Source organism: Chinchilla lanigera, unplaced genomic scaffold (assembly GCF_000276665.1).
Source record: "Chinchilla lanigera isolate Chin_1 unplaced genomic scaffold, ChiLan1.0 scaffold00020, whole genome shotgun sequence".
Classification (NCBI taxonomy): Eukaryota; Metazoa; Chordata; class Mammalia; order Rodentia; family Chinchillidae; genus Chinchilla; species Chinchilla lanigera.
In genome coordinates, this window is record NW_004955421.1 from 21502098 (window position 1) to 21513547 (window position 11450).

Sequence of the window (11450 nt, forward strand, 5' to 3'; positions counted from 1 at the left end):
ATAGAAAGTTCTTGACAAAACAGGCAGAGAGGTGATAAGAATTGCCTGCCACATAGGAAAAGAAAGCTAAGCACACGTGCTGTCAGTATAAGAAAGATATTACATAGAACATGCTGTTGTGTGAAGACTGTCTTGGTGTGACAGTTGAAGCAAAACTTGTTTTTGTAGTAGAGTTCTATTCATATTTTTGTTGTAGTTAGGAATATAGGAATTTCTCTCTCTCTCTCTCTCTCTCTTTCTCTCTCTCTCTCTCTCTCTCTCTCTCTCTCTTTCTTTTTCTTTTCTTTTTTCTTGGTACTGGGAATTGAACTTAAAGCCTCACATTTGCCAGGCAGGTGGTATGCTACTGAGCTATATCTCTGGCCCTACAAATTTATTTCTGATGTCATCTTTTATGTTTTGTAAGCAAGTACACAGCCGATGTGAAAATTTTGATGTTTATTCTAAATGCACTATACATATTAACAATTTAATATTTCATTTATTGATATTTTATGTTCCTGTTAACTACACACTGTATAATACAACACAAACCTCCTGACAAAACAGCAAGACCACTGAGATGTCAGGAAACAAAACACATGTGCCATCAGTGTAAGTGACATGTGTGTATGGAACGTTCTGTTGTCATTTGTGCCTTAATTGAAGTAAAGATTATTCATTTGTAAAACACTGTTGGTATTTTCATTGTAGTTCATGTAAGAATTTATTTTTGCTGTTCTTTTTTAGACAGTATAAAAAAGCAGTTGATATTGAAAATTTTGATGCTTTTTCATAAACAATAAATATTAAAAATTCAATACTTTATTTTTGTGATTTTTTTCTGTTAAGTACTTAATGTTAAAATTCATAAGATGAAAATTAATAATTCATCAACAGAAATATTCTAAAGAATAAACATGGGTCTGACAGACTCAAGTGTCGGGCCTGGATGCTAAAATTAGTATTATGCCCCAAAGGCAATATGTTGTGATTAGTTAAACTGGATGACAATAAAAAATAACAGTGATTGCCAAGGAATGAGGAGAAAGATAAACAGGTGGAACACAGGATTTTTAGGACAATGGCACTATTTTTTAAGATATAACATTAGATACTTGTATTCATACTTTTGCGCAGATGTGTATAGTATACAATAGAAAGAGTGAACCCTATGGACTTTAACTCTCTATTGATACTGGCTCATCCAGTGTAGCAAATTCTCTAGCTAACATGAGATGTTAACAATAGGGGTGTGTGTGAAGAGACATACCAAATATATGGGAACTCTGTACAGTTTTCCTGTAAACCTAGAACTCCTCTAAAAATAGTCTATTAATTTAACATAATAAACCTAGTTCTTTAGCTTACGTCCTACTCCAAAATATAGTCCAACTGTGTTAAAAATAAATATTTAAAAGTGAAATGTACATTAATGAATATGATAAATTTTCATACATGAAGATTTTACATGTCTCTGAAACAATGTGCCAAAAGAAATAACTTAGTCAATGTACAAGTAAACACATGTTCAATCATAAATAATTAGAGAAATGCAAGCTAAAACAAGGAGCTCTATTTCACCTAGGAAATGTGCAGATATTGAAAATAATGTCAATATCTAACACAAGCTAGGTTATGGGAAAATGGACCATAAAATGGGGTGAACTGGAGGAAACTTTGACAGTAAATATAAAAATTCTAAAAATGATCCATGTCTTCTGACTTAGCAATTTCACTTCACTTCTAAATTATGTGTGGACAAGCAGATACATTTCTATGTTATGGTACTTTCACACTGTGTGAGCCATGCAGTTACCATGTGCAATACCCTTTTTCTATCGAGGAATACATAAGCTGAAACACTGCAACAGGTAACAGACCACTATAACTTTTCAAGGCATAAGTGTTCACGTGTGTGCCTGCCTGTGGATGTTTATTTGAAGTATAAAAGCCTGGAGGGATTTACACTGAAATGTTAAAAGTTCCTGGATAGAGGTTTTCAGATGACTGTAACATGTATTTTCCCTCTTACTAGGATATACTTATATTTACTCATTTCTTAATTTTGTATACTGAACACCTACTATTTGCAGAAAAGTAAAAGTTTCCCCTCCCCACCCTGTCCACCCCCAAATCCTTTGGCTACAGAGAAGCAGAGTCAGGGTGTCCCAGTCCTGGGAAGTTGAGCTTGGCAGAGACAAGAGTGGTGAGCGGGGCCTCAGCCATTGCTGGTCTTTGGTCCGGAGGAGCCCGGGGAAGGGCCTCCCAGCCTTGCCTCCTTCCTGTGCTGGAGAGGAGCACTGGCGGTGCTTGGGGCCGCTGAGAGACTGCTGCAGCCGTCACGGCTTCCCAGGCCTCCCGCCCTAGAACCCCAGCCCCGATCTGGCTCCCCAGCACCCAACTTCCAGCCTTCCTCTCCGGCCCCTGCTGCAGAAACAGCCCCCGGAGGCCAGCTGTTCTGCTGCTGTAGTCCTTGCACCCTCAGAGGAAGGCAGCTTTAGTGGTGGAGCAAAGGTGACTGGGCGTTGAGCCACGAGGTATGGCATTCCCCTCTGCCCTCTGGAGGCCCCCGAGCTGACCCCTCTCTAGCAATCAGTCGGTTTGGCCTGGCACCTGGAAGGGAGGATGCTTTGTCCCTCCCCGAGCCAGCGTCCCTTGGGGTCATGCCCTACCCACCGTCACTCCCACACCTGGGCAGAGGAGACAGACTACGGTACAGTGGGCAGGCCCCTGAGCCTGTGGACTTCCCTTCAGCCCTGGGTGAATGATACCATCTCTGGCCCTCCGTTTCCTTGTGTTTATAAGGGACGCCACAGTGTTGCCTCCCCAACGTTGCTTGAGAGATAACGCTAGTGGGAAGGACAGCGTCCACCTTCCCTGAGAGCCAGCCGCCATCTCACGTAGTTCTCAAGCAACCCTGGGAGACCAGCACTCTAAACTCGCACCCCTCCCAATTTACAGACAAGAAATCAGGGTTCAGAGCTGAAGACACGCACCCTAGAGCAAGGAGAAGTGGGGGAGCAGAGAGAAACAAAGTCATCAGTTGCTGGAACTCAGGCCTTTAACCCCGAGATCACTTGTGAAATTGTTTCCGCCTTGTAGGAGGGGAGATTCTTCGCACTTAGATGGCAAAGAGGGGCCTGGGAAAACTCTGTCCCGGCCCCCGCCCGCGACAGGGCAGGCCGGCTTTCAGCAGCCGGACCCAGGAAACAAGTTGCAAGATCCGGGTGGGCCTGCTCCTACACAGCCGGGACGGCGGGGCGGAGAGTTTTGGATACCTGCCCAGCGCCGGAGCAGTTCTGGGGCGACCTCTCCAATCACCAGGAGGCCGGGCCCCACAGTGACCAATCAGTGGGGACTTTCCCGGCCCTGAGAATGGAGCGAGGGGCTTTGCAAGGAAGCGGGCGGCACCGGGACCGCCTGTCCTTCCGCCGCGGGCAGCCCCCTCCCCTCGCGCAGGTCCCTCTCGCTCCTGCTCCCAGGTTTCTCCTCTGTAAACTGGGTCACTAACACCCGCACCACACAGCGCTGCAGGCTCAGCCCGGGGCCGCGCTAGCGCGACCCGACCCTCTCCCTGCCGGGTGCTGGTGTCTGGGCCGTTTCGTCGGAGCCCACGGCCAGGCTGGTCGACTGCTCCACGAACCCTGGACCCGGATTCCAAGCCCAGCGCCCGGCGGCGAGGCTGGCGGCCCTGCTCGCAACCCTGGCCGTGGGCACAGGCTCGTACTCGGACAGCCTTGACCCCGAGGGCGTCCGGCCGCGCGGGCGCCGCGGAACTCACCAGGTGTCGGAGCTGCAGGTGCTGCAGGCGAACCGAACCTCTGCGGGCTGCGCTCCTGGGTCTGGAGGAGGCGCAGAACAGTCCCGGGCAACAAGGACGTGAACCCGCCCTCCCGAGAGCGCGGGCCACTGCCGGGGCCAGCGCCCGCAGGGGAGGGGCACAGGGCGGGAGAGAGCCACGCCGCGTGGGGGTGGGGACGGTAGCCCTGGCTGCTTAATCGCGGCTGGGCGCGTCGCCCACCCTCTTCTGCAGCCCCGCATGCTTTGTGTCTGAGCTAGCGGACTTGCCGTGGTGCCTTCAAGAATATCCGGGCCAGAGCGGACAGAGTAGCCCAGGAAGTGCTGAGTTCACTTTCCACAAACGTCGGGGTTGAGGGCAGGGAGTGTAAGGTATGACCACTCAGGGTTTTGAAATAGTGCCAATAACTCTGAATACCTGGACATTTTCATTCATCCGTCGTCCAAGAGCAATTTCTATGGTAGTCCTCGGTTTGTGCCTGGGCAGTGCCCTCCCACCTCTCCACAGAGGTTTTCCTCTAGCTATTACCCCTGCCCCACTCACCCTTCCACCCAGTCCAGGTGCACTCCCCTGGGGGATTTGGTCAGACATCTTTCCTCTCTGGGCCAAGGAAAGGAGAAAAGGTATGGGGAATGATAAATACACACACTGGTTCTTGACTGCAAGTCTTTGTCCAAGGGACTCCATTAACCTGACAGGCCCTCCCTACCCTTGTCTTTCCAAGCCTTACATCTTTTAAGGGTTCTCTCCTCCTGAGCTTCAGCCACCTGGCCGTCTTTGTAGTGCACGCTACTTGCTCCAGCCTCAGCTTGTACAGGGCAGCTCCTGAATCAGCTATCATGTCTCAAATATCTGATGCAGAACCTTAGACAAGCTGTTCCAAGTCACACAATCTAAGGGTGTCCCTCAGCCACACCCCTGTCACATCACCCTGTTTTACTTCCTTCACAGCACTAATTGTGTATATGGGATATTCTCTTATTCCTTATCTGTCTCTCCCATTAGACTGTAAGTTATTGGAGATTGGGAAACTTACAAGATACATTCACCCTGTATCCCCAAAACACTGTGATGGCATATAGCAGTGGTGACTTAACGTACATATTTTATCCATGTGCCAGCATGGGCAGCAGGATTGAAGTGACTTATCTCTGCTGGGTCCTCTAGCCCGTCTGCAGGCACTGCCTCCCTATTCTCTCAGTACCCAGGTCTTTCATGCTACAATATTTTTGTCCTTCATATACACTGACCCCAACTCATGAACTTTCTATGTGCTGCTTACCTTCCTCATAATTCACAAAGTTCCCACTAAAATCCACATTTTCAGAGAAGCCTTTGCTCCCTGCAGCCCCTCAAGCCCAGATCCCTCCATTCTACTGCAGAGATGCATCTAAGTTTCCTTCATGAACTCGCTCTCCAATTTTATCACTATTTCTGGATCATTTGATTTACATATCTCCCCCAATGCAGCATGAAGGCAAAGACTATCTTAGCCAACCCCAAGTGTAGTTCTTTGTGCAGAGAAAGTGCTCAATAAAGTTTTTAGGCTAAGTAAGTGAATGCTAGGGATGTGGAGTAGGAAAGTGACATGATCTCAGTCTTAATGCTACAATACAGATGGCAGAAGGACAGGTGACAGGGGCCACTTAAACAAGAGACTAGAGGCTGGACATATCAAAAAGGTGTGTCTGGAAGTCACAGAGGAACTCATCCTCTTCGGGGCAAGAGAGCAGGAGATGAGAGATTAAGCACAAAACTTCTGGCAGAAATATGGAAGGTAGAAAATGTACCAAATGAACTGGATGATCTGGCTGATGAGATTTCCAAGCAGAGTGTTGAAGGTGCCTCCTGACTTCTTTCTGCTTATACTAAATTGTGAGAGAACAGAGATAAACCAAAAGAAATTCTGTTATGTGAAAAGGACCCAGAACTTGATAGTTTTGAAAATTCTCAGCTCCTCCAGATGTCAAATGATGCTGAAATTAACAAAGGGTTTCCAGGCAAAGATCAAATTCGAACTCGTCAGGAAAAGAGGATCTAACGATGAAGCTAGGGGTGTGTATATAAAATCTTTAAGTCCTCAAAAAGAGAAAAAGGGCATTCAGCTAAACAATGGGGCTTCTGAGAAGCTTAACATTGTCTTCACTGGTAGACTCAGCAAAAGTCCAAGGGAAGAAAAGGCTAACACACAGAGATTTGAAAGTCTGACAGTTCTCTAAAGGAACGGGCTTTAATGAGACTCACAGAAGATCACAATGTTTTAAAAATAATGATACTGGCAAAGAGTACCAGGTTGGAGTGGAAAGAGGAAAGACTGTACAAAATGAAAAGAGACCACTGGACTCCCCCAAATTCTACTGGCAGGAAGTAGGCTGGGAAATTGTACAGATGCAAATGTGGGCTTGCTATTGTTCTTTTTTTTTTTTTTCAATTCTCTTTACAATGAAAAAAAAATGGGCTACATTTTACAGAAAAGGACAGCTCAGAGAGTAGAATGAAGAGTCCAAAGGGTGGACCCTAGAGCACGGAGAACCACTTTCAGGCTACAGTCAGAGTGACTCCCAGTTAAGGAACTTTCAGTACCTGCACAGCAGGATTTCAGAATCGCTATTTACTGGTGACTGCTGCCCGTCTCTTATCCTTGTGCTCTTTGAACAGGAACATCTAGCACAGATATTCTCTGCCTGTCCCACTGTTACATATTATGTTGCATATTAAGTGAGTGCTGCGGGGAGGCACAATTACCTACCTCATGAATTCACAAGCCTTCACACTGAAAGCACCCATTCCCTAGGATCCATATAAAGAATTATACACAAGGAACATCATTCACACCTGAACCTGGTTTAGATGCAGGGACTGTGGACACTGAGCTGATTTTGTGGGATGAGGTTTAGTAGATATTAGGTAGGGTAAGCATATTTTTTCATGTGAGAAAGTGTACATAATTTGTGGCTGGTAAGTGGACTATGGTAGTTTAAGAACTTTTGATATTCTTCCCTTCAAGAATTCTTCCCTGCCTCCTGAGCATGGAGTGGATGTAGTTAACTTGCTTCAGAAAAATTAAATATGGTAGAAGTGACAGAAAAACTGAAGCTTGAGGTCAGAGAGTGGCAAAAGGCAGCTCCTCTGTGCCCAGGACTATATGATACTCTCTGAATGACTCATACTATAACCTCCTTTGCCAACTCAGTTCACCGGGCTTGGAATGCCCTGCCACTTATGCCGTTAGCTGAGCCCTGCTTATGTGTCAGTGGTAGTTTTTGTGTCAAACCCAGATTGCACACTATAATGTAACTGTCAATATGATATTCTCTCCCTTCCCTCTCTTTAGGGATGAGGCAGTTTTATCTTAAACTTGTAAGTTTCTCTCAGGGATGCAAAAGAGGCCTCTTTGGCAAATAAAAATGAACAGGTTGGCTCACTGGAAGTTTCTACAGGACCCTCAGTGGTGGCTGTGTTACCCCCAGGAAACGTAATGTATCCTTGCCCAGCCCAGGGTTGTGGTAAAGGGGTTTAGGGGACACTCACTGAATCCAGAGGCAGTTTAGGAGGTGAGTGTGGCTCAGGGCTGTACGGATGGTGAACAGATAGCTGAAGAGATGGATTCTCTTTCTGTTGTATAACCATGATTCAGCGTGTTCTTTGGGAACTCGGTAACTGGGTGCCTTGTGTATGCTGCAAAAGAAACATTAACTTAGACAGGTCTATGGCCTTTGGAAAATCAAAGAAGACAGGTCAAGGAACTGAAACTTGTTTCTTAATTTGAGACCAGTTTGCCCTTTGCTCAGCTGCTGAGAACCCCTGTTCAGCTGTTTTTATCCTAGCTTGTAAATTACACATGGCTTCACCAGACACCCCACTTCTTAGAACTTCTCCCTAGTGGGAACCTAGAATTTAGGATAGCTTTCCTCTATATTTCTCTTTCAAAGGGCCCAATATGTGACTTTGTATATAGGACAAATAGAACTAAAAATAGGAGTTAGCCTCAGTGTAGCTCTGTACCTTGAATTAGAACCCATGCAAAGACTTGGAAGTACATGTATGAGAATGTTTCTCATATTATGATCACAAAGTTCATAACAATTCTTATGCCATGCTTCCCAGCCTTCAGGGAAGCTTGATGTTCCTATACTTTGGCTTGTTGTTTTGGGTGTGTACCCCACTCATCCTCAGGAAGAAATGAGAATAAAGGAAGGTCACCAGCTGTTTCTTCTCTTGAGGTATTTATGTCTTAGAGGGGAAGATGAAAGTGCAGACACAGCAGAAGTCAAAACTCAGAGAGAGGAGCTACTGAGAAAGTGGGCTTGGAGGCACATGCCTGTAATCTCAGCACTCTGGGAGGCTGAGGAAAAAGGGTCATAAGTTCAAGTTCAGCCCAGACAACTTAGAGATTTAGAGAGATCCAGTCTCAAAATGAAAATATAAAAAGGCCTACGGGTATAGTTCAGTATGAAGGCCCTGAGTTCAGTCCCCAGTACAATAAATAAATAAGGAGGCTTTGGTGCACTGGACCTCCCGGGGGAGATAAGGTCTATCGGGATTGAGATTGATATAATTAGGAGAAGATCAGACATTCCAGATAGAAACACTAGTAAGAACAGACACAAGGGTGTGTAGAGGTGGGGATATGAGCTGCTTCTGAGGAACAATGAGAAGCATCCTTCATCACACAGCAGAGTGGAGAATGAGGAGAGCTAGAGAGGTGAAACTGGATTTACACTGTGGTCCAGTGGTGACCAGATCTTATGATTTCAGGACCAGGACAATTTCAAAAGCATTTTAGTAACGGATATTAGGCTCTACGTTTTTTTATTTTGCAAAGTAAGAACATTTTTAAAATAATAAGTTTCATGGAATATTATTCAGTTTTAAAAGGCACATTTTGTCTCATGCTATGTATGAACCCTAGATTAATTGTATGAAGTGAAATTATATTATACTAAGTGAAACATATAAAACAAGACAGTCACAAAAAGACAAAAATTATAACTACTCACGTAAAGATCCTAGAGTAGTCAAATTCATAGAGGCAGAAAGTAGAATGGTGGATGCTGGGGCCTGGGAAGAGGAAATGAGGATTAGTATTAATGGAGACAGTTTCAGTTTGAGAAGATGATAAGTTCTGGAGGTGGATGGTGGTAATGGTTGTACAATAATGTGAATGTACCTAATGCCACACAACTGAACACTTAAAAGTGGTTAATGTGATCTATTTTACGTGTATTATTTATCAAAAATAATAAATTCGATTTCTAACAGCCATCACCTTACTTTCGCCAAGAAGACCAGTTAGCCTCAAAAACCGTAAAGGAGCCATTGGACCTTGTTGAAAAGTGTCCTAATGTTTGCAAGCTGGCTCTTGGCTCTAACACCAGCAGCAGCAGTAGCAGCAGCAGCAGCAGCAGTAGAGACTGAGTATGAGGAAACCACCCAGAAAGAGTCAGGGAGCTTGGTAAATAGGAGATAAGAAAGAAGAATGAGACTCTCTGGGACATAAGATGTAGCTACAACCCATGGCCAGTGACAATAGAGTCATGAGACCTTGAGTGGTATGGGCAAGGATCAGTTAGAAGAATCCAGAGGAGAAGGATGTATGGGGACAGCAGCCACAAGGGGAGCCAGAGAATACCCATCTCCTTCTACTCCTGCTATAGGTTGGATTTTGAATGTCCCTCTAATGTCCGCTGTTAAAGGTTTGGGCCCCAGCTCTATGCTGGTAAGAGGTAGTGGAACCTTTGGACAGTGGGGCCTTATGGGAAGTCCTTATATCACTGAGGATATGTCTCCAAAGGAGATTATGAGACCCTAAACCCATCTGCTTCCCTTTGCTCTCTAACAGTGATGTAAGTAATTTGCTTCACCATGTGCTCCCACTATCACGTGCTGCCTCATTACAGACCCAAAAGAGTGAGATCAATGGATCGTGGACTGAAATCTCCATGACTGAGGACCCAAATAAACCTTTACTCTCTAGAAGTTAATTATCTCTGGTATGGAGAGCTATCTAACACACTTCACCTCCCTCCACAGGTCTCCCTTCAGGACTTTCTAATGGCCAAACAAATCTGAACATCAGAGACAGAGGTCATGGACACAGGTCTTCCAGGTCAGATGCCTGAGAAGCAAGTATCACAGGATGAGCAGAGAGTGGACAGAGCAACCAGAGATTAACTTGGTGCTGCCCAGTCAGGAGAGAGCTCACCTCAAGTTGTGCAATGGAGGGCATTTCACATGAGGCACTAGTTACAACAGTGTTGGAAGAGCTAAGTGGGGTAAATAAGAAAGATTAGGCAATTTAGGTTAGTAATGGTAGGGAGTCAACACCATCCCAAAGGCTCAAGGGCAAAGGAAAATGAGACATAATGAGATCTAATACACACGTTCTTCCCCATCTTGACCTCTCTGCAGTAGTCAGTGCTGGTGGTCTCCATGTCAGTCAAGAGCCTGGTTGCTCATGGTTCCAATCCTCATCCTTCTGTGCTCTGCTCCTGTTTGCAGACTTCTAAGGCAGGAGTCTCCCAACAGGAGAAAAGTAGAAAAGATGACCACCCAGAGGCTTCTCAGGGCAAGCAGGGATTAAAGAGGGGCTGTAGCCCTTCTAGGAGGGATACCCCACACCTACACCTTTCTCTCACCATCACCAGGGATTCCCAATGCTTCTCCCTACACCTTTCTCTCACCATCACCAGGGATTCCCAATGCCTTCCAAAGAAGCCACTCACTGGGCAAAGGAGCCTGAGAAATGAGGTCCGCTGAGGTCAGCTACCTGCAATAGAAGCAGACTCCCTCAAGGACAAGGACCAGGGCTACAAGCCTGCAGGTGCATGACCACCATGGGAGGACAACAGCACTGACTGTTGTAGAGAGGCTAGGATGAAGAAGAAAGTGGTAGGTCTGGCTCAAACAAGTAATCTGGAACTCAGTGAGACCTGTGTCTGATGGGGCACAGCCAGCATGAAGGGGCTAAGCACTTCTGAAGTATTTGCTTGGAAAGGGGCAGGTAAAGAGAGAGGACTATGGTAGTAACAGAAAAGGTTTTAATGCAAGAAACTTAAGAGTATAAAATAAAAAGCCATTGGGAAGGATCCAACATAGAAGCAAATTTGAATGTGAAAGAGAGAAAGAAAGAAAGAAAGAAAGAAAGAAAGAAAGAAAGAAAGAAAGAAAGAAAGAAAGAAAGAGAGAAAAAGAGAGAGAGAAAGAGAATTAGTATTCTTCATCATTTCCAAGTAGGAAGGGAAGGCATCCAAAAACTGATTCAGGAAGTGATCTTCAATCACACCATAACTAGAAATGAGGGAGGGGAAAAACAGAGGGAGGAAGGGATGGAAAGAGTTAAAGAAATAAAGAAGGATCAGATGGGTAGATGAAGGGATGGTGGGTGGATGGATGGATGGCTAGATAGAAGGAGAGATGAGTGGGCTGGTGAATGGATGAGTAGGTTGATGGGTAGATGGATGGAAGAAAAGATCAAATAGGTATATGGGGGATGGATGGGCACATAAATGAATGGATGGATAGATGGATATGTAAGTTAATGAACAGATGGAGAGATGTATGAATGAAAGGATAGTTGGATCAATGAGTGGTAGGTGAGTGGATAGATGGAAGAAAGATTAGAGGGGTGAGTGAGGGGATGGTGCACCCATTGATAGGTGGATGGTGC

At 45.3% G+C, this 11450-nt stretch overlaps 1 protein-coding gene across 1 annotated transcript in view; it reads right to left on the minus strand.

Annotated features, from left to right (window-relative positions):
- Aldh1l1 (aldehyde dehydrogenase 1 family, member L1) overlaps positions 1–3907 on the minus strand; it is an 85741-nt gene extending 81834 nt beyond the window's left edge. Inside the window, exon 1 of the mRNA XM_005383830.2 lies at positions 3764–3907. The gene's annotated coding sequence lies outside the window, so the exon portion shown is untranslated. The remainder of the gene's footprint in view (positions 1–3763) is intronic.
- Between the last annotated feature and the right edge of the window lie 7543 nt (positions 3908–11450).